At 45.0% G+C, this 24,740-nt stretch overlaps 1 long non-coding RNA gene across 1 annotated transcript; it reads left to right on the forward strand.

The window, feature by feature from the left end:
• The first annotated feature begins 638 nt into the window (after positions 1-638).
• LOC135058184 (uncharacterized) lies at positions 639-6,759 on the forward strand. The gene is made up of 3 exons (XR_010244662.1): positions 639-726; positions 1,127-1,467; positions 5,943-6,759. It is a non-coding gene; the product is annotated as an uncharacterized LOC135058184 (long non-coding RNA).
• The last annotated feature ends 17,981 nt before the right edge of the window (positions 6,760-24,740 follow it).

Below are 24,740 nucleotides of genomic sequence, written 5' to 3' on the forward strand. Positions count from 1 at the left end.
CCGTTGGTCTCCTGACCGCCGGTCACATGAATACATCCCATATTCAGTATATATATATATATATATATATATATTTATTTATTTATATATACACATACATATATATATATGTGTGTGTGTGTGTGTGTGTGTGTGTGTGTGTGTGTACACTATATATATAATATATTGTATTAACAATTAACATAACTTGTACTTTGTTATATCAAGATAAGCCATATCAATAATCAGCTCAGCTGGAGGTAGTGTTGTGGTGTATTTCTGGAATCTGGGTATAGTTTATTATTTGTTTGCTGGTAGGACATTTCATGTGAAATCGGCATGTATAACCTTTTTCATAACAACCTGGATCTTGTTGTTTCGCTCGTTTATAAGGAGATTAAACTTGAAAACGGTTATCATTTAGTAGAAAGACAAACACAACGAACATTTTTGTTAATGATTCAAAATAAGTACACCAATTTCGACATGACATTGGGTGATCAATCTTCGTCTTTATGTACCTGTATTTTTAGTCATTAAGTTCATTGGCCTTTGAAATGAAAGAGTTCAACAAAATAACATTGATTTTCCTCGTTTTTTACATGTACTTTGACTTTTAAAATGATACTTAAATCTGCAAGTTAAACAGTTTTGCAACAGACACCAATAAGGACATACAGACATTGCATTGTTCCCTGTGTAAAAAAAAAAAGAAATAGGAAAAATACAGAGAGGCTGTGAGTCAAGGTTAGTAACTGATCATATTTGTGATTTGAATATTACAATTGTAAGATTGATCTTGGGAAACACTGGTATTAAATCAGTTCGATTCTTTGAAGTACAGATTTGGCGTGCTACAGACAAACTCCAGGTTGTATTTAATATTTATTTGTGAATAAACCTCTTCCGTATATCTGACATCCTCACCACTGCCTTTATACTGATGCATTATCTGGTGCAATAGTCTGGAGACAGTTGAATGGAAATGGTGTGCATCAGAAGGATGTCCATGTAGGTAACTGGAGAAGCCGCAACAGGTGTCCAGTCATCTGTTCTACATTAACAACATTATTATTATTATTATGATGATGATGATGATTATTATTATTATTACCATTTATTTATATAGTGCACACATCTTCTACAGGGCTGTTGCAGAGAGAATATTTGGCCATTCACATCAGTTCCTGCCCCAGTGGAGCTTAAAATCCCAGAGAGAAGTCCGGAGAGGAGACGCTGTTGAGCACTTCGGAGGCGGGGCTGGGCTCTCATGGCACTAAACCCCACCCACAAGTATTGTGATACGTGGGTCTACAGGAGGCGGCGGGGATAAATTATGATAATTTGTGTCATTTTGTCCCGCCTCCCTGCATTTGGCGCAACGATTCCCAGTGAAATCTCCTTATCCTACTGACTTCACTAGAAAGTGGGTGGGATGCGGGAGATGCGGCCACACCTCTACGGGCGCAGGGGTCTACCTGAACAACTGTAAGTCTCCCGAAACTTGTAGGAGATTAGGCAAGTATGATACTCATGTGCAGTAGACTCTGGCACAATGTGATTGTTTATTTTATGCCCCTTAATAGTTCCCCCAGTTTACATTGTACCTCAAAGTGCCCACAAGGATCCAATGCCACTCCATAGTATTCCTGATCCTGGTCCTGATTTAGTTATAGTGATAGTGGTTTGAAATCAACTTCTTACCCAACCATGCCTGTGCAACCTTGATAACAAAGCTGAAATGGTACTTTACGGTTCATGGAGATGAACTCCATTCATCATTTCATTTCATAAACTGTGCTAGATAAATGATAGTTAGGAGTTAATCAGACACTGTTGGCAATTTCTCCACTTTATCTCTCTCAAAGGTTTGATACATGTCTCCTATGATACTGCATAGTAGGTTCATAAATAAGGAATAGCAGCCGTGCAAATGCTATCCCGCCGCACACTAGGAGTGTATTTTAGCTTAGCAGAAGTGCGAACGGTTGTTTCGCAGAGCTCCTGCAAACATTTTTTGTGTAGTTTCAGAGTAGCTCAAAACCTACTCAGCGCTTGCGATCACTTCAGACTATTCAGTTCCGGATTTGACGTCACACACCCGGCCAGCGTTCGCCCAGCCACGCCTGCGTTTTTCTGAACATTCCCTGAAAACAGTCAGTTGCTACCCAGAAACGCCCACTTCATGTCAATCACTCTGCGGCAACCAGTGCGACTGAAATGCATCGCTAGACCCTGTGCAAAACTGCATCGGTCGTTGTGCCCGTACGATGCGCGTGCGCATTGCGCCTCATACGCTTTTTTTAGCCTGATCGCTGCGCTGCGAACAAATGCAACTAGCGATCAACTTGGAATGACTCCCATAGTGTATGTAGATCCTATAATGCTATTAAGTAGCAGTAGTGTGCGATGGAGGACAGTCCAAATGACAGATAAACTTAACCAGGGAGTTGGAGGGCTATTTACTAATCCTTGATTAGAGATACAGTACCAGCTGATCAGCTTCTAATTGACGGGTCATCCAAAGGCATCAGATATAAACACAAAATGCAGCATATAAATCATGCATCTGAGTCCCTTGTCTGAGGTTCATTTAAATTGAAAGGGTGAGAGGTGCTCCGTGAAGGAGGGCATGGGGCACACTTTCCCTCTACATACATGCCACGGAAGCCATTTCACAATGAGGGAAGAGAGGGCTGTAGAATATGGAATCTCCCTAGTCTCCATTTCGAAATGGAATTGGGTTTTGGAGATTTCCAATGCTGACCAATAGTAGCTCTGGTGGATATTAGAATGTGACAAAGGACATAGCGGGTGGATTTGGGGACAATACTAGGGTACAGATGCAGAAGGGCCTGGGTTAATAAAAGGCCAATAACATCTTGTATAAGGGCAAACACCTTAACCCAGAATGGGCGTAAAATGGGGCATTCCCAAGAGACATGTAAAATAGTACCATCGGAATGGCAAAGGCGCCAGCAAATTTTTTAAGTAGCAGGCCATATCCTATGTTATTTGGAAAGGGTGAAGTAAAATCTATGTACTAATTTAATATGCATTTCAGCATGATTGGTGCATTTAGATAAGGAGAAAGTGGAGAGGTGGATAGATTCCCACAGTTTGAGGGTAAAGATGCAATGGTGGTCAGTCTCCCAGTTAAGCTGAGCAGGAGACTTAACTGTTGACTCTGGGGGTGACAGCAAACCATACCAATAGGATATGGCAACATGGGAGGAGAATCTAGTCAATCTACCCAAAACATTTTCTGGGGGAATAAGGAAGACAGTGGGACTAGTGGCCATTTCATGCCCCCAGTGCTTAAGTTGAAAATAGTAAAACCAAGCTGAGGGATCTAGATTAAATTTAACACCAAGATAAGTAAATGATAAGATGGAGGATGGGGAAAAAAGATCTGCAAGGTACTCAGGGGCAGATGTATTAACCTGGAGAAGACATAAGGAAGTGATAAACCAGTGATAAGTGCAAGGTGATAAAGGCACCAGCCAATCAGCTCCAATATCTAAATTAACAGTTAGGAGCTGACTGGCTGGTGCATGTATCACCTTGCACTTATCACTGGTTTATCTCTTCCTTATGCCTTCTCCAGGTTAATACATCTGCCCCTCAATACCTAATAGGAAATGTGAAGATGAGGCAGCGATTCATCTAACGCCCAAAGATAAAGATTTCTAGTAGGGAAGGTAAGGCGACCCCTTGGTTTCTTAACTGGTAGAAGCAGGTAGTAGGATAGCACAAGGCTAACAGTAATATGAAGCAGCTATAGGAAGTGAGGAATATCCCATTGCAGCCTGGAATGTACAGGGTATGCTGGGCAGTGATGGGCTGCTGTCAGTGAGGCAGGGATGTGCAGCTGTCAGTGAGCAATGTCTCTGTCAGTGATGCTATTGCTTACAGTTGTGGAGTGATACAGCTGTGGCTGTGTGATAAGGTTTTGGTGACAGTTGGAAATAGTTCAGGTGTGCAGTTACACTGAGACATGTGTGGTCATTGGCTAATAATGCATGGGCATGTTATCTAATGTATCTAATCATATTTGTGGGATTTCTGTCATTATATCACAGTATTTTATAAATCAATCTATCTATCTATCTATCTATCTATCTATCTATCTATCTATCTATCTATGAAATATATCTGCTTTTTGAGGGAGAATACAAATAATAATACAAGTTTAGGTCACTAGAAAAGGAGGAAGTTGTTGTTCCCTGCCACAAAGTGCTTACATTCTAATTGTACTGCAACACTTACAGACATGTAAGCCTATTCATTAAGGTAAACGGGCTATAACACCTGTGGAAACAGTAGTTTCTTCATGTTTTAAGTAATGGGCCCATTGATCATCTAGATCAGTGTTTGGAGTTTGATTGTGGGAACTGACGCCATCTTCAGAAGTTGTTAATTATCTGAGCCATCCATTTGGATCCCTCCGCCTCCTCCGGCGCTCTCTGTGTGCATGTGTAAACTCTACTAATAAATAATAGTGAAAGTGGCAATGCTAGAGACAGTACACTGCCGTAACTTGAATTGGATACCTTATGGACATTGGGTTTGTTCATGAATATGTCCGTAAAAGTAAAGAAGGAGACCCGATCTACTCTAGTTATAAGATGGTGCAGAATTCAACTAACTTGTTGGAACCCCTACCAATAAGTTATAACACTGTCAATATGATACAGTGGCAAAGTTATTTAAAAGTATAATGTGTAAAATAGCACCACAAATGTGTTGAACATTCTGTAGTGCCTCCAGTTCACATTATGCCATTCAGAAACCCGAGTTCACGTTATGCCACTGTGCTCAACACTTGTGGTGTAACTATGGGCCTAATTCAGACCTGATCGTAAATGTGCTAAATTTAGCACATCTACGATCAGCCACACAGACATGCGGGGGGAAGCCCAGCACAGGGCTAGTCCGCCCCGCATGTCAGGCCCGACCCCCCCGCACAAGTACAAAAGCATTGCCCAGCGGCGATGCTTTTGTACTTGAAGAGCAACTCCCCACCAGCTCAGCTCCTGTGCGCTGGCAGGGAGCTACCCGTTGCTGTGAGGGTCGCAGCGGCTGCGTGTGATGTCACTCAGCCACTGCGGCCCGCCCCTTGCACGGTCCAAGCACACCAAGCACCGCTGGCCCGCCCCCTCCCGCCCACCGAATGTCTCTGCCTGTCAATCAGGCAGAGGCGATCGCAGGGCTGAGACGGCCGTCGGGTGTCTGGCATGTACATTTCAGACCTGATCGGCTGCTGTGTGAAAAGGCACAGCACCAATCAGATCTGAATTAAGCCCTATGTGTGTAAGCTCCCAGGGTGTTTGTGTGGCCCTTGGCTGTTATTCCAGCTCTGAATTGCACAGCACAATGGGGTAAATGTAATAAGGTCCAAATTGCTAGAGGTGCGGGACTTCCGGCGGGAATGCCCGTATTTTTAAAGTGGCAATCATTTGCAAGGGTTTTGCCTTGTAAATGATTGGCGCTTTAAAAATACAGACATTCACATCCGAAGTCCCGCACCTTCAGCAACTCGCACCCTATTAAATTTACCCCACTGAGTCCATAGCTGCAATTGCACTGCAGCTTATTAGTTTTACCCTTTCATTGATGGCATCTACAATGGAGATAACGTACTAACAAACCAGCTTCTAATGCAGCCTGTAATATTGAAGTTAGGATCTGACTGGCTGGTACTTTATCTCTGTCCACTTTATCTCTCTCCAAGGCTTAGTACACAGACCCTTATATCTCTATGAATATTCTTTTGATATGATCACAATACACATTTGTTAGTGCATATTTATGCCTAATCTCTGCAGCTGTTCCCCTAAATAAAATGTCCATTTTGTATACAGTATGTCACTCTTTTGTAATGCTCAGGTGAAAACTGAGAAATCGGAGAGCTTTGCTCGTCTGCTTATCTAACCTGAAGAGTCTCACCCTTTATTTTCTAGGTGTAACCAGGCATCCACTCATCGGGGGTTCAGGCAGAAAGATAACGTTATTGTGGAAATGATTTTCTAAACACATGATAATAAATGTAATTGGATAACAAATAGTGATCTTCTGTGAGCAGCTGACCAGGACCGTCGTGTTCCCTAGCTGCTCATGGAATGTGCATTACTACATACCTTCCATTATTTACCAATCACACCCATGCAATTGACTAAATCATTTTTAAACCAGGGCTGTGAGTGCTGCAGTGGAAGCACAGAAGTGGTTTCTCAGACAACTGCCTGCTAATGACCTGATAGCCCCGTAACTCCCGGCTGCCGCTAACTCAGGCAGAAAGTTGTTGATTGCTTAATTGAATGTAAATTTTCTAGCTCCGTTGGTCAATTAACTGATCTCTCCATGACTTTTCCAATCAATAAACTAACGCTCTGACAAAACCACCGTCCTATCAATAGCATATTGTTCCTGGTATTAGGTGAGATAGATTTGCTGATGGGACAAATCAGTCACTGCAAACATTTGGTTATACGTTCTAAGTTCCATTATGTTCTGTATCACCTGTCACCTTTTCATGAGATGTGATGATAATGTAACAGCACGGCTATCAGAAAACTGGAATAGACTTAAATACAAATCACATACATACACAGGGGGAGATTTATCAAACCTTGGAAAGAAATAAAGTGTAGAGCGTTAAACTACCCACTGATCAGCTCCTGTCAGTTTTCAAATACAGCCGGTAACATGGCAGTTAGACGCTGATTAGTTGGTACTTTATCTCTCTTCACTTTATTTCTCCTCAAAGTTTCATATACCTCCCCCATAAACACTTATATATATATATATATATATATATATATATATACATACATACAGTACCACAACTTTTTTAAGATGGGCATGCACTTTACAATTATCTGTCAGATAATCTACCAGATCTGGAATGAAACGCTGTAAAATTAACAAAAACTATCATTCAGACAAATTGGTTAAATTATGGATTTAACCAGTTTGTATGAACAATAGTTTTTGTCCATTTTCCACTGTTTGGGAGCAAATGATTGATTGCCATTTGCTTACTTCCATTACCAGATTTTCATTCCAACCAGCCAGATCTGGCAGATGATCTGTCAGATAATTGTATAGTGTATGGCCAACTTAAGGGAAACTAAATATTATACATTTATTACTATAGATAAGTACTGTCATGGTGGTCTCCTGGCTTGAATGATAAATTGCAAAACGGCTTGTAAACTCACTGTTCTGTGAAGAGTAATGCTGACCATACACTAGACCAACTTTCATCCAATCATCCAACTGTCCAACTTGTCTGTTCAGCTATAGACATTCTTCAGGATTGAGTGAATTTATAGCAGAATTTGATAAAATCTCATGAACAGTTTGACCGATTTACAGTATAGAAAATAAGAATTAGCTGGTCAAACTAAAGTTCCCCCTACACCTGAACGATTAGTTGGGAAAATCAAACAAGATTTTCCCAACTAGTTGGGCCAACCGTTTCTGGCCGTTTTTTAGTGTGTGGGAGAAAACTGCTGATACTCGTTTGTTCCCAGACACTGCCAGATTGTCATTCCAACCAGCCAACTAGTTGGCTGGTTGGAACGATTTCTTCTTGATGTATGGCTAGCTTTAGGCAAGATTGATTGTGAACCTTAATAAACGTGTTGTGTGGGCTAATGTAATTGGATCCGATTGGATCAGGTTTTATCAGACAAGGCATAAAACTGGCACAACAGAAAGAACTATCTGTGCATGTACGGGTCAAATTTTATCACAAGTGTGTTTGGCAGTGTTGCGATTGGGTTGATTGACCGGCTTCCTTAATAACTGCATAAGTACAATAGTGGTGAACTTACTTACTAATCTGGTTGTTTTGACTCAACCACCAAGCAACCTGACTGGGAGAGTTTGCTTGCTTTATTGACCCTTACTTTAACTTTTTGATTTAATAACCTTTACTAGGACGTGGTTTTCTAATACATAGGACATATTTACCACCAACCATTGTGGCATGAAATTTCCCCCCAAATCACAATGCAGTCATGAAAATGAAAAGGGGCGCCGGGACGGAGCTTCTGAAAAAGCCCTGTCTTAGGGCAAATGGCTACTGCTGTCACTTTGCTTTGGGTTCTGACCTGGTGCGTGTACTTCGTATGGGCGGTCACTGGCCTGTGTATGCATCAGGGGATGCTGATGGGAAAGGATGTAGAGGATACCTTCCCACTTAAATATGTGCTACAGTAGCCTATGGGCTACTATACGCTAACGCCATCTGGGGGTTATAGTCACGGCATAGCAGGGGTGTGAAAATGCCTCCCTGCAATCCCAAGACCTTATAGAGACCTGGACCCAGGTAATAACTACCCGTTCTCCCTCCTCTCTGTGCCCTTGATTGCCACTTATTGAATACCTGTTAGAAGTGGTCATGATGGAGGGTTTGAGAGAGATCACCGCTGTCTCTGAAGTGACACCTACTGTAGGAACACATGTTTGTTTGACAATCATGATGCTTTACCACCATCTTTAAAGTTATAATTCCACCATGGCTAAAATGCTAAAGTTGAATTACAAGCATGTCAGCATAAATGGTGCCGGCATTATGCTTTTTACATAGTCACTGTAGTGTCAACATACTGACAGGTGGGGTATGAAATGCCAGCATTCAGGATCCAGACAGCGGCATTCTGATGGTAACAATGCTGTCGGATCCCGGTGAGTATTCTAACCCTAATCCACCCCTCCCTCAGCCTAGACCTAATAGCCGCCTCCCGCTGCCTAACCCTAACCGCCCCCACCGTAGCCTAACAGCAACCCTCTCCCTAGTGCCTAACCCTAACACCAGTACTTACCGTTGGGATACGTCAGTATTGTGACCATCGGGATTCCGCTGTTGGGATTCTGAAAATCGGCATCCTGACTACATTCCCATTCTGACTATTGACAAGACGATTGCATACTGACAGCTAGGGGTATATTTACTAAACATTTGTTTAATAAAGCCATAGATTCTTGACAGCTTTGAGTGCTGGATTTAAAAGGGCAACAGTACAGTACAGGCAAAACAATCCTGAATATGCATGTATTATGGTTGTTCTTTTAAATCCATTGCTCAAAACTGCCGATTGTTGATGGCTTAGTGGAAAAAGAAAAACCCCTAGCTTAAGTGTCATGGTGAACCAGATTGTGGCCAGTGTTATTAGAACTATATTCTTAAAGCTATTATATATACTCATTGGATGCACAGTAAAGGGCTGAGTCAGGAGTAGACCCACTGTCAGTGTTGGACATAGTGGAGAGATTTTTCACTACGGCACATGTGTCTAAGGCATGCCACGCACGTGTCTAAGGTGAGTCACGCAAATGTCTAAGGCGCCACACATGGGTCTAAGGTGCACTGCACATGGGTCTAAGGCATGCTGCACATGGGTCTAAGGCATGCCAAGAATAGGTTTCAGGCATGCCGCTCATGGGTCTAAGGCGTGCCGTGCATGGGGCTTTGGGAGCGGTGAGTTAGGGTTACACTGCAGAAGGTGGCAGTTAGAGTTAGGCTGAGGGAGGGGGAGGTCAAAGTTAGGCTGTGGGAGTTGATGGTTAGGATTAGGCAGCAAGGAGGGAGCACTTAGGGTTAGGCTGCGGGGGTGGATTGGGCTAGACTGTATGAGAGGACAGTTAGGGTTAGGCTGTGCATGGGGAGAAGAGTTAGGCTGGAGAGGCGGTGGTTAGGGGTAAAATACTTACTGGAAGCTGCTGGGATCTTGACCACTGGGAGGCTGCTGTGCCTGTAGGCATCCTGATCATTGGGATATTAACTGCTGGAACTTCGTACCCAACCCCAGTATATGACTCTTCTGGCAGTAACACAGCTTTCATTAGTAAAGGGCAGAAGTCTGTCCTGGTGTTTCCATCATCAAGTGCCTCCAGGTTGCAAGAAGACAAACAGGGTTCAGGGCAAGAAGATATATGACAAATATTTGAAATGAAGACCTGAAAGAAACTCTATTAAAAAATTTGATTTGTAAATCATTTCTGGATTTCTAACACCATTTAGCCTATTTGTGGCATCTGTGTGTATGTGCCCCTTTAAAAGCTCTTTGGGGAGGCTACGCAGGCGTTAACTGAGCCCTGGGTCCGGTCGTGTGGTCTGAAGAGAGGGATCTGATTGGCAGGAGGCTGCTGGGAGAAGTGTGGAATGCTGGGAAGAAGAAGGCTAGAGAGCGTGGTGTATGCTGGCTGAAGAAGGAATGCGGAGCAGAGCAGGAGTTGTATGCTGGAGAGAGCCACAAGACTGAGTTTATTTCAAGTTCGAGGGAATTGTTTGTAGTTTTTGATGCAAGGATAAGAGGCATATATGTGCTAAAGGACTGAGTTTGCGCAACGCAGATACAGTAGATAAACACTGCTGAAGGACTGACCTAATTATACAAGTGTTGATGCAACTACAAGAGACTGAGTTTGTTCAATACCCAAAGCCCCTTATTGTGACATAAGAGACATTGCTATTCCTTCGCTAGTTACATCCTCTTTGAGATAAAGAACTGTGCCCAATTGAAATTTTGACCCCAGGATTTCCCCCAGTAACTATGTGGCACATCAAGTTGTAACAAGAGCTCCAACAATAACTGCTTGTAAAGATACTTGTTGCATTGTAAGCTTGTGAGCAGGGCCTTCCTAACTCTTTGTCTGTCTGTTTTTACCCAGTTTTATTCTATTACTGTTGTTCTAATTGTAAAGCGCAATGGAATATGCTGCGCTATATAAGAAACTGTTAATAAATAAATAGATAATAATTGGCTAGGCAGTCAGTTGCTAAATTACTGAAACATATTGGGGGTCATTCCGAGTTGTTCGCTCGGTAAATTTCTTCGCATCGCAGCGATTTTCCGCTTAGTGCGCATGCGCAATGTTCACACTGCGACTGCGCCAAGTAAATTTGCTATGCAGTTAGGAATTTTACTCACGGCTTTTTCTTCGTTCTGGAGATCGTAATGTGATTGACAGGAAGTGGGTGTTTCTGGGCGGAAACAGGCCGTTTTATGGGCGTGTGGGAAAAAACGCTACCGTTTCTGTGAAAAACGCGGGAGTGGCTGGAGAAACGGAGGAGTGTCTGGACGAACGCTGGGTGTGTTTGTGATGTCAAACCAGGAACGACAAGCACTGAACTGATCGCACTGGCAGAGTAAGTCTCGAGCTACTCAGAAACTGCACAGAGATGTCTTATCGCAATATTGCGAATCTTTCGTTCGCAATTTTAAGAAGCTAAGATTCACTCCCAGTAGGCGGCGGCTTAGCGTGTGTAAAGCTGCTAAAAGCAGCTTGCGAGCGAACAACTCGGAATGAGGGCCCTTGTCTTTATTCTTTTTGTGATCACATTGCAGAAAGGAATGCACAGCATCTGATTTGATTTTACGGATTCCAACGATTTTGTTAATTTTTGTGATTTGAGTTGTTTCTCATCTTGATTCTAATAATTCATCTTCGTGATTCTAATAACTCGCCTTTTGCAAACTGGATGACTTTTTGTGGTGTAACTGTAGAGAAATTTGCATAATACTGTTTTTCTCATTAAAGTGTTCTTTTGTAATTCATCACCCAAGTAACTTTCCTGAATTCATTATTCATCCTAAATCCAGAGTCCATGGCATATTAATAAAAAGACTTCCTGTTGGAATTGCCGACTCACTTCTGATTCATATCTATCTCTTCTACCTCTCTGAGCACGGTACTATGAGACAAGGTAAGGGGAACAACACTTAAAGGGGAAAGGTTATACCCCTTTCACATTGCACAAATAACCCGGTATCGACACGGCATATTGCCGTGTCGACACGGGTCAGTGTGCGATGTGAAAGCACTTTCCAAGAATTAGCGGGTCGTCTGACCCGGTAATTCAACCCGGTATAAAAGAAGGATTATATCCGGGTTGAATACCGGGTCAGGTGCAGTGTGAATGGGAGCCGCGTCGATGCGACACGGTTCCCATTCACAGCATAGGGAGAGGCGGCGCAGGAGATGAGCTCATCTCCCAGCGCCGCCTCCACCCCCACCCCTGCTGCTGCTGCGCCCCCCCCCCTGCTGCTATGGCAACCGACCCGGTATATTGCCGGGTCGGAAAGCCAGCAAAGGAGCGCAAATGCCGGATCCCACCCGGTAAGGACACGTTTCTTTTACCGGGTGGGATCCGGCATTTGCGATCTGAATGCGGTATTAGTCACATAGCCACTCAACACCTTGGATACCTCTCTCAACCACCTAGACATACCCTGCCAGCCCCGGGAGTTTTACAAATTGTTGTATTCTGTAGAATATTTCAGGGTTACTATCCAGGTTCAGTAGTAACTTGATGTTTTTAAATTTAAATTTGGTGATACACCCCGTAAATCCTGCCATATCCATAAACTCCACCGGTAATGTATGTTTTTGCTGGTCACAGAATTGAGTAAAACATTGAGTTGTTTGGGAAAGAAAACGTGATGCGCATGGAAAAAGACGCCTCTTAGCTTCTGCTGCCCGTAGGCACAGGCCCAGTGTGTTTTGTGCTAAATCCCAATAACTTACATCAGAGGTGCCCAAACTGTGTGCCGTGGATCCTTGGGGTGCCTCGGGACACTTGCAGGGGTGCCCTGGGTTGGTGGTCCAGGACCAATTCAAATTATTAATGGTCAATATAATAGGCAAAACCAGTGCTGGATGACATATAAACTAGTGATGTGCACCGGACATTTTTCGGGTTTTGTGTTTTGGTTTTGGATACGGTTCCGCGGCCGTGTTTTGGATTCGGACGCGTTTTGGCAAAACCTCACCGAAATTTTTTTGTCGGATTCGGGTGTGTTTTGGATTCGGGTGTTTTTTACAAAAAACCCTAAAAAACAGCTTAAATCATAGCATTTGGGGGTCATTTTGATCCCATAGTTTTATTAACCTCAATAACCATCATTTCTCTAACGTCCTAAGTGGATGCTGGGGACTCCGTAAGGACCATGGGGATTAGCGGCTCCGCAGGAGACTGGGCACATCTAAAGAAAGCTTTAGGACTAGCTGGTGTGCACTGGCTCCTCCCCCTATGACCCTCCTCCAAGCCTCAGTTAGATTTCTGTGCCCGAACGAGAAGGGTGCACACTAGGTGGCTCTCCTGAGCTGCTTAGTGAAAAGTTAGTTTTAGGTTTTTTATTTTCAGTGAGTCCTGCTGGCAACAGGCTCACTGCATCGAGGGACTAAGGGGAGAAGAAGCGAACTCACCTGCGTGCAGAGTGGATTGGGCTTCTTAGGCTACTGGACATTAGCTCCAGAGGGACGATCACAGGCCCAGCCTGGATGGGTCCCAGAGCCGCGCCGCCGGCCCCCTTACAGAGCCAGAAGCCTGAAGAGATCCGGAAAATCGGCGGCAGAAGACGTCCTGTCTTCAAAAAGGTAGCGCACAGCACCGCAGCTGTGCGCCATTGCTCTCAGCACACTTCACACTCCGGTCACTGAGGGTGCAGGGCGCTGGGTGGGGGCGCCCTGAGACGCAATAAAAAATACCTTAAATGGCAAAAGATGCATCACATATAGCTCCTGGGCTATATGGATGCATTTAACCCATGCCAAAAATACACAAAAAACGGGAGATAAGGCAGCCGATAAGGGGGCGGAGCCTATCTCCTCAGCACACTGGCGCCATTTTCCCTCACAGCTTCGTTGGAGGGAAGCTCCCTGTCTCTCCCCTGCAGTCACTACACTACAGAAAGGGTTAAATAAAGAGAGGGGGGCACTAATTAGGCGCAGTATAAACAATACAGCAGCTATAAGGGGAAAAACACTTATATAAGGTTATCCCTGTATATATATAGCGCTCTGGTGTGCGCTGGCAAACTCTCCCTCTGTCTCCCCAAAGGGCTAGTGGGGTCCTGTCCTCTATCAGAGCATTCCCTGTGTGTGTGCTGTATGTCGGTACGTTGGTGTCGACATGTATGAGGAGAAAAATGATGTGGAGACGGAGCAGATTGCCTGTAATAGTGATGTCACCCCCTACGGGGTCGACACCTGAGTGGATGAACTGTTGGAAGAATTACGTGACAGTGTCAGCTCTGTATAAAAGACAGTGGTTGACATGAGACAGCCGGCTACTCAGCTTGTGCCTGTCCAGACGTCTCATAGGCCGTCAGGGGCTCTAAAGCGCCCGTTACCTCAGATGGCAGATATAGACACCGACACGGATACTGACTCCAGTGTCGACGGTGAAGAGACAAATGTGACTTCCAGTAGGGCCACACGATACATGATTGAGGCAATGAAAAATGTTTTACACATTTCTGATAATACGAGTACCACCAAAAAGGGGTATTATGTTCGGTGAGGAAAAACTACCTGTAGTTTTCCTGAATCTGAGAAATTAAATGAGGTGTGTGATGATGCGTGGGTTTCCCCCGATAACAACTGATAAAAATGTTATTGGCATTATATCCTTTCCCGCCAGAGGTTAGGGTGCGTTGGGAAACACCCCCTAGGGTGGATAAAGCGCTCACACGCTGGTAAGAACAAGGGCTCTACCCTCTCCTGAGATGGCCGCCCTTATGGATCCTGCTGATAGAAAGCAGGAGGATATCCTAAAATGTATTACACACATACTGGTGTTATACTGCGACCAGCAATCGCCTCAGCCTGGATGTGCAGTGCTGGGTTGGCGTGGTCGGATTCCCTGACTGAAAATATTGTTACCTTAGATAGGGACAGTATATTATTGCCTATAGAGCATTTTAAAGATGCATTTCTATATATGCGTGATGCACAGCGGAATATTTGCCGACTGGCATCAAGTCTAAGTACGTTGTCCATTTCTACCAGTAGAGGGTTATGGACACGTCAGTGGTCAGGTGATGCGTATTCCAAACGGCATTTGGAAATATTGCCTTATTAAGGGGAGGAGTTATTTGGGGTCGGTCTTTCAGACCTGGTGGCCACGGCAACAGCTGGGAATTCCACGTTTGTACCCCAGGTCGCCTCTCATCATGAGAAGACGCCGTATTATCAGGCGCAGTCTTTTCGTGGACAAGCGGGCAAAAGGTTCCTCTTTTCTGCCCCGTGACAGAGGGAGAGGAAAAAGGCTGCAGAAATCAGCCAGTTCCCAGGAACAGAAACCCTCTCCCGCCTCTGCCAAGCCCTCAGTATGACGCTGGGGCTTTACAAGCAGAATCAGGCACGGTGGGGGGCCCGTCTCAATGAATTTCAGCGCGCAGTGGGCTCACTCGCAAGTAGACCCCTTGATCCTTCAGGTGATACTCAGGGGTACAAATTAGAATTCGAGACGTCTCCCCCTCGCCGTTTCCTAAAGTCGGCTTTACCAATGTCTCCTTCTGACAGGGAGATAGTTTTGGAACGGACAGGGGGAATTGAGGACTCGTCCTCAGTTTCTCCCTAAGGTGGTTTCAGCGTTTCACCTGAACCAACCTATTGTGGTGCCTGCGGCTACTAGGGACTTGGAGGACTCCAAGTTGCTATATGTTGTCAGGGCCCTGAAAATATCCAGGACGGCTGGAGTCAGGAAAACTGACTCGCTGTTTATCCTGTATGCACCCAACAAGCTGGGTGCTCCTGCTTCTAAGCAGACTATTGCTCGTTGGATTTGTAGTACAATTCAGCTTGCACATTCTGTGGCAGGCCTGCCACAGCCAAAAAGTCTGTAAATGCCCACTCCACAAGGAAAGTGGGCTCATCTTGGGCGGTTGCCCGAGGGGTCTCGGCTTTACAACTTTGCCGAGCAGCTACTTGGTCAGGAGCAAATACGTTTGTAAAATTCTACAAAATTGATACCCTGGCTGAGGAGGACCTGGAGTTTCTCTCAATTGGTGCTGCAGAGTCATCCGCACTCTCCCGCCCGTTTGGGAGCTTTGGTATAATCCCCATGGTCCTTACGGAGTCCCCAGCATCCACTTAGGACGTTAGAGAAAATAAGAATTTACTTACCGATAATTCTATTTCTCATAGTCCGTAGTGGATGCTGGGCGCCCATCCCAAGTGCGGATTGTCTGCAATACTGGTACATAGTTATTGTTACCAAAAAGATCGGGTTATTGCTGTAGTGAGCCATCTTTTCTAGAGGCTCCTCTGTTATCATGCTGTTAACTGGGTTCAGATCACAAGTTATACGGTGTGATAGGTGTGGCTGGTATGAGTCTTACCCGGGATTCAAGATCCTTCCTTATTGTGTACGCTCGTCCGGGCACAGTGTCCTAACTGAGGCTTGGAGGAGGGTCATAGGGGGAGGAGCCAGTGCACACCAGCTAGTCCTAAAGCTTTCTTTAGATGTGCCCAGTCTCCTGCGGAGCCGCTAATCCCCATGGTCCTTACGGAGTCCCCAGCATCCACTACGGACTATGAGAAATAGAATTATCGGTAAGTAAATTCTTATTTTCCACTCATTTCCAGTCTATTCTGAACACCTCACACCTCACAATATTATTTTTAGTCCTAAAATTTGCACCGAGGTCGCTGGATGGCTAAGCTAAGCGACACAAGTGGCCGACACAAACACCTGTCCCATCTAGGAGTGGCACTGCAGTGTCAGGCAGGATGGCACTTCAAAAAAATAGTCCCCAAACAGCACACGATGCAAAGAAAAAAAGAGGCGCACCAAGGTCGCTGTGTGACTAAGCTAAGCGACACAAGTGGCCGACACAAACACCTGGCCCATCTAGGAGTGGCACTGCAGTGTCAGGCAGGATGGCACTTCAAAAAAATTGTCCCCAAACATCACATGATGCAAAGAAAAAAAGAGGCGCACCAAGGTCACTGTGTGACTAAGCTAAGCGACACAAGTGGCTGACACAAACACCTGGCCCATCTAGGAGTGGCACTGCAGTGTCAGGCAGGATGGCACTTCAAAAAAATTGTCCCCAAACAGCACATGATGCAAAGACAAAAAGAGGCGCACCAAGGTCGCTGTGTGACTAAGCTAAGCGACACAAGTGGCCGACACAAACACCTGGCCCATCTAGGAGTGGCACTGCAGTGTCAGGCAGGATGGCACTTCAAAAAAATTGTCCCCAAACAGCACATGATGCAAAGAAAAATGAAAGAAAAAAGAGGTGCAAGATGGAATTGTCCTTGGGCCCTCCCACCCACCCTTATGTTGTATAAACAGGACATGCACACTTTAACGAACCCATCATTTCAGCGACAGGGTCTGCCACACGACTGTGACTGAAATGACTGGTTGGTTTGGGCCCTCACCAAAAAAAGAAGCAATCAATCTCTCCTTGCACAAACTGGCTCTACAGAGGCAAGATGTCCACCTCATCATCATCCTCCGATTCCTCACCCCTTTCACTGTGTACATCCCCCTCCTCACAGATTATTAATTCGTCCCCACTGGAATCCACCATCTCAGGTCCCTGTGTACTTTGTGGAGGCAATTGCTGCTGGTGAATGTCTCCACGGAGGAATTGATTATAATTCATTTTGATGAACATCATCTTATCCACATTTTCTGGAAGTAACCTCGTACGCCGATTGCTGACAAGGTGAGCGGCTGCACTAAACACTCTTTCGGAGTACACACTGGAGGAAGGGCAACTTAGGTAGAATAAAGCCAGTTTGTGCAAGGGCCTCCAAATTGCCTCTTTTTCCTGCCAGTATACGTACGGACTGTCTGACGTGCCTACTTGGATCCTCCACCATTCTTTCAATGGTGAGAGAATCATATGAAGTGACAGTAGACGACATGTCAGTAATCATTGGCAGTTCCTTCAGTCCGGACCAGATGTCAGCACTCGCTCCAGACTGCCCTGCATCACCGCCAGCGGGTGGGCTCGGAATTCTTAGCCTTTTCCTCGCACCCCCAGTTGCGGGAGAATGTGAAGGAGGAGATGTTGACGGGTCACGTTCCGCTTGACTTGACAATTTTCTCACCAGCAGGTCTTTGAACCTCTGCAGACTTGTGTCTGCCGGAAAGAGAGATACAACGTAGGTTTTAAATCTAGGATCGAGCACGGTGCCCAAAATGTAGTGCTCTGATTTCAACAGATTGACCACCCGTGAATCCTGGTTAAGCGAATTAAGGGCTCCATCCACAAGTCCCACATGCCTAGCAGAATCGCTCTGTTTTAGCTCCTCCTTCAATGTCTCCAGCTTCTTCTGCAAAAGCCTGATGAGGGGAATGACCTGACTCAGGCTGGCAGTGTCTGAACTGACTTCACGTGTGGCAAGTTCAAAGGGTTGCAGAACCTTGCACAACGTTGAAATCATTCTCCACTGCGCTTGAGTCAGGTGCATTCCCCCTCCTTTGCCTATATCGTGGGCAGATGTATAGGCTTGAATGGCCTTTTGCTGCTCCTCCATCCTCTGAAGCATATAGAGGGTTGAATTCCACCTCGTTACCACCTCTTGCTTCAGATGATGGCAGGGCAGGTTCAGGAATGTTTGGTGGTGCTCCAGTCTTCTGTACGCGGTGGCTGAATGCCGAAAGTGGCCCGCAATTCTTCGGGCCACCGACAGCATCTCTTGCACGCCCCTGTCGTTTTTTAAATAATTCTGCACCACCAAATTCAATGTATGTGCAAAACATGGGACGTGCTGGAATTTGCCCAGATGTAATGCACGCACAATATTGCTGGCATTGTCGGATGTCACAAATCCCCAGGAGAGTCCAATTGGGGTAAGCCATTCTGCGATGATCTTCCGTAAGAGGTTGTCAGCTGTGTGCCTATTCTGGAAAGCGGTGATACAAAGCGTAGCCTGCCTAGGAACGAGTTATCGTGTGCGAGATGCTGCTACTGGTGCCGCCGCTGCTGTTCTTGCTGCGGGAGGCAATACATCTACCCAGTGGGCTGTCACAGTCATATAGTCCTGAGTCTGCCCTGCTCCACTTGTCCACATGTCCGTGGTTAAGTGGACATTGGGTACAACTGCATTTTTTAGGACACTGGTGAGTCTTTTTCTGAGGTCTGTGTACATTTTCGGTATCGCCTGCCTAGAAAAATGGAACCTAGATGGTATTTGGTACCGGGGACACAGTACCTCAATCAAGTCTCTAGTTGGCTCTGAATTAACGGTGGATACCGGAACCACGTTTCTCACCGCCCAGGCTGCCAAGGCCTGAGTTATCTGCTTTGCAGCAGGATGAGTGCTGTGATATTTCATCTTCCTCGCAAAGGACTGTTGGACAGTCAATTGCTTACTGGAAGTAGTACAAGTGGTCTTCCGACTTCCCCTCTGGGATGACGATCGACTCCCAGCAGCTACAACAGCAGCGCCAGCAGCAGTAGGCGTTACACTCAAGGATGCATCGGAGGAATCCCAGGCAGGAGAGGACTCGTCAGACTTGCCAGTGACATGGCCTGCAGGACTATTGGCTTTCCTGGGTAAGGAGGAAATTGACACTGAGGGAGTTGGTGGTGTGGTTTGCAGGAGCTTGGTTACAAGAGGAAGGGATTTAGTGGTCAGTGGACTGCTTCCGCTGTCACCCAAAGTTTTTGAACTTGTCACTGACTTATGATGAATGCGCTGCAGGTGACGTATAAGGGAGGATGTTCCGAGGTGGTTAACGTCCTTACCCCTACTTATTACAGCTTGACAAAGGCAACACACGGCTTGACACCTGTTGTCCGCATTTGTGTTGAAATAATTCCACAACGAAGAGCTGATTTTTTTTGTATTTTGACCAGGCATGTCAATGGCCATATTCGTCCCACGGACAACAGGTGTCTCCCCGGGTGCCTGACTTAAACAAACCACCTCACCATCAGAATCCTCCTTGTCAATTTCCTCCCCAGCGCCAGCAACACCCATATCCTCATCCTGGTGTACTTCAACAGTGACATCTTCAATTTGACTATCAGGAACTGGACTGCGGGTGCTCCTTCCAGCACTTGCAGGGGGCGTGCAAATGGTGGAAGGCGCAAGCTCTTCCCGTCCAGTGTTGGGAAGGTCAGGCATCGCAACCGACACAATTGGACTCTCCTTGGGTATTTGTGATTTAGAAGAACGCACAGTTCTTTGCTGTGCTTTTGCCAGCTTAAGTCTTTTCATTTTTCTAGCGAGAGGATGAGTGCTTCCATCCTCATGTGAAGCTGAACCACTAGCCATGAACATAGGCCAGGGCCTCAGCCGTTCCTTGCCACTCCATGTCGTAAATGGCATATTGGCAAGTTTACGCTTCTCCTCAGACGCTTTTAATTTTGATTTTTGGGTCATTTTACTGAACTTTTGTTTTTTGGATTTTACATGCTCTCTCCTATGACATTGGGCATCGGCCTTGGCAGACGACATTGATGGCATTTCATCGTCTCGGCCATGACTAGTGGCAGCAGCTTCAGCACGAGGTGGAAGTGGATCTTGATCTTTCCCTATTTTAACCTCCACATTTTTGTTCTCCATTTTTTAATGTGTGGAATTATATGCCAGTATCAATAGCAATGGCCTACTACTATATATACTGCGCACAACTGAAATGCACCATAGGTATGGATGGATAGTATACTTGACGACACAGAGGTAGGTAGAGCAGTGGCCTTCCATACCGTACTGCTATATATACTGGTGGTCACTGTGTCAGCAAACTGCAAAACTAAAATGCACCACAGGTATAGAATCTAGATGGATAGTATACTTAATGTCGACACAGAGGTAGGTACAGCAGTGGCCTTCCGTACCGTACTGCTTTATATAGTATACTGGTGGTCACTGTGTCAGCAAACTGCAAAACTAAAATGCACCACAGGTATAGAATGTAGATGGATAGTATACTTAATGACGACACAGAGGTAGGTACAGCAGTGGCCTTCCGTACTGCTATATATAGTATACTGGTGGTCACTGTGTCAGCAAACTGCAAAACTAAAATTCACCACAGGTATAGAATGTAGATGGATAGTATACTTAATGACGACACAGAGGTAGGTACAGCAGTGGCCTTCCGTACTGCTATATATAGTATACTGGTGGTCACTGTGTCAGCAAACTGCAAAACTAAAATGCACCACAGGTATAGAATGTAGATGGATAGTATACTTAATGACGACACAGAGGTAGGTACAGCAGTGGCCTTCCGTACTGCTATATATAGTATACTGGTGGTCACTGTGTCAGCAAACTGCAAAACTAAAATGCACCACAGGTATAGAATGTAGATGGATAGTATACTTAATGACGACACAGAGGTAGGTACAGCAGTGGCCTTCCGTACTGCTATATATAGTATACTGGTGGTCACTGTGTCAGCAAACTGCAAAACTAAAATGCACCACAGGTATAGAATGTAGATGGATAGTATACTTAATGACGACACAGAGGTAGGTACAGCAGTGGCCTTCCGTACCATACTGCTATATATAGTATACTGGTGGTCACTGTGTCAGCAAACTGCAAAACTAAAATGCACCACAGGTATAGAATGTAGATGGATAGTATACTTAATGACGACACAGAGGTAGGTACAGCAGTGGCCTTCCGTACTGCTATATATAGTATACTGGTGGTCACTGTGTCAGCAAGCTGCAAAACTAAAATGCACCACAGGTATAGAATGTAGATGGATAGTATACTTAATGACGACACAGAGGTAGGTACAGCAGTGGCTACTGTACCGTAATGCTATATATTATATACTGGTGGTCACTGGTCAGCAAAACTCTGCACTGTACTCCTCCTATATAATATTATACTGGTGGTCCCCAGTCCCCACAATAAAGCAGCACACTGAGCACAGATATGGAGTGTTTTTCAGGCAGACAACGTATACTGGTGGTCACTGTCAGCAAAACTCTGCACTGTACTCCTGCTATATAATACAGCTGCTCCCCAGTCCCCACAATTAAGCAGTGTGAGCACAGATATATGCAGCACACTGTGTGCACAGATATGGAGCGTTTTTTTCAGGCAGAGAACGGATAACTGGTGGTCACTGATCAGCAAAACTCTGCACTGTACTCTTCCTATATTATACAGCTGCTCCCCAGCCCTCCCCACAAGTAAGCAATAGTGCACAGCACAATCAAGTTCAACAATAACGGAGAGGACGCCAGCCACGTCCTCTCCCTAACATTTCCAATGCACGAGTGAAAATGGCGGCGACGCGCGGCTGCTTATATAGAATCCGAATCTCGCGAGAATCCGACAGCGGGATGATGACGTTCGGGCGCGCTCGGGTTACCCGAGCCATACGGGAAAATCCGAGTATGGCTCGGACCCGTGTAAAAAGGGTGAAGTTCGGGGGGGTTCGGTTTCCGAGAAACCGAACCCGCTCATCACTAATATAAACACGATCTACTTAATGTAATCTTTCTTTCTAAATTTCTCAATAAGAAATTTTTGGCCTAGGGGTGCTAAGGATGACATATAAACACGATCTACTTAATGTAATCTTTCTTTCTAAATTTCTCAATAAGAAATTTTTGGCCTAGGGGTGCTGTGAAAAAAAATCTGATATTCTAGGGCGCCGTGGTTCAAAAAAGTTTGGAAACCACTGACTTACATTCATGCCCTGCTCAGAAGCACATTTTACTGCTTGTGTTTATCTAAAATGTCACCTGGTGGGAATTGGTTGAAGTGTGATAAAGGCCTTCCATGGATTTCAAATGCATTTTATAGTATCTGGAATTGCAGGAGAAAATAATCCGACAGCTGTCCTTTGAGTTTAATATTATAAGCAATAAAAAACATCTCCCAATAACACTCATCATGTGAGAGTCTTATGTGAAGACACTACACTCAGCCCCAGTAGCGGACTAACTAATCACCTCTTCCTGAATGTAATCGGAGTGTTTACGTAACATTTCATGGATCCTATCATTTCCCTGGGAGGGCAATTATCTGCTAACAGCCAGAGCCGTAAAAGAAATAAATTAGCAGCCACTGCAAATGGATTAAATGGAAAACGAACACAGGTTTTTTGTGTTGTCTGTTACTGTTTGCTGATACATTTACAATGTTAAACACAGATCTCTCCTCTAAGCATCAATTATGGCTGGCCGCTGGGGCATGAAATCAAGCCGATATTGAGAACCTTTTAACAAATGGAAACTGCATAACTGCTGCCTTCATGTCGTTCTAATGCACAGCTAAATGTTTGAGCCTATTGCACACTATTAAATTAGGAAGTGTTTGTCATCTTTTTGAAAAGTAGTTATTTTATGCCTCATTTAATAAAGTGTTTGCAGATAAAAAGAGACTGATGTGCAAATCATCCACTCACTATTTAATTGTTGGAGCTGAGATTAAATGAGATGTCTAACTAGGACAGGCTGTTTGCAAATGTAGTGTATATAGGGGGTCATTCATTTCCGAGTTGATCGCTCACTAATAACTTTTTGCAGCGCTGTGATCAGATAGTCGCCGCCTATGGGGGAGTATATTTTAGCTTTGCAAGTGTGCGAATGCTTTTGCAGCCGACGGCACAAAAAAGTTTTTTGCAGTTTCTGAGTAGCTCTGGACTTACTCAGCCGCTGCGATCACTTCAGTCTTTTTGGTCCCGGAATTGACGTCAGACACCCGCCCTGCAAACGCTTGGACACGCCTGTGTTTTTGCAAACACTCCCAGAAAACGGTCAGTTGAGACCCACAAACACCCTCTTTCTGTCAATCACCTTGTGATCGGCTGTGCGAATGGATTCTTTGTTAAATCCATCGCCCAGCACCGATCCTCTTTGTACCCGTATGACGCGCATGCCCAGTTTTGCCGAGAATTAACCTGGTCGCAGCACTACACAAAGTTGCTAGTGAGCGATCAACCCGGAATGACCCCCATAGGGCATTATTCAGGTTTGTGAGCAAAGCAAAAAAGTTAGCAATTGGGCAGATATAACATGAGCAGAGAGAGTTAGATTTGGGTGGGGTGTGTTCTAGCTGAAATCTAAATTGCATTGTAAAAATTAAACAGACAGTATTTACCATGCACAGAAACAATATAACTCACCCAAATCTATTTCTCTCTGCACATGTTATATCTGCCACACCTGCAGTGCACATGGTTTTGCCCAATTGCTAAACTTTTTGGTTTGCTAACAAACATGAATAACCCCCTTAGTCCTCTATGGGATCGTCATAGTCTGGGGGGGGGGGGGCAGGGGGGGGGGGGGGGGGGAGACTGGTGAGTACATCAGTAGATTGACCATAAATGATTTAGTTGCCCATAGCAACCAATCAGATTCTACCTCTCATTTTACCTATATGATTAATGCTATCTTGAAGCTGATTGGTTGTTATGAGCTATTTCTTTACTGGCACATTTCTCCACTCTTGGTACATCTCCCCCAAACTGTGTCTACCATGGGCCAATGCAATCTTGTCATTCCGATTCCGGAGCATGATAAATGTTACAATATAACAGCCCATGGGGGCTGCATATGTAATAAAAAAAAAAATACAATCTGAGAATGCATGAAATTTGCGGCTATTATCTGAAAATGTGTGTTTCCAGGAAAGTCCTGCAAAATTAGGGATTTTGGGAAAAAACAAAACAACCCCCCCCCTTCCCAAAAACAAAACAACCCCCCCCCCCTTCCCAAAAACAAAACAAAACAACAACTCACATTTAAAAAGGAAAATCCTTTAACCCCTTGCCTGGTGAGATGTGACCACACTAAGCTGGGCTTCCTCTGACACAGTCACATCTGATGGGCCCTTTCCAGAGGAGCCTGCCCGTGGCTGCTGGATGTTGATCTTTCACAGCCCACCTGGCCAACCCTCGGTTGCCACTGCAATCTTCCCCACAGCCTCTTACTGCTAGTTGGGCCACAGAGGAGGCAGTGGTGAAACTAGAACCTTTTCTCCCCCAAGCCAAAACATTCTCTGGTGCCGCCTCCCCT

The sequence above is a fragment of the Pseudophryne corroboree genome, chromosome 3 (genome assembly GCF_028390025.1).
Source record: "Pseudophryne corroboree isolate aPseCor3 chromosome 3, aPseCor3.hap2, whole genome shotgun sequence".
Taxonomy (NCBI): Eukaryota; Metazoa; Chordata; class Amphibia; order Anura; family Myobatrachidae; genus Pseudophryne; species Pseudophryne corroboree.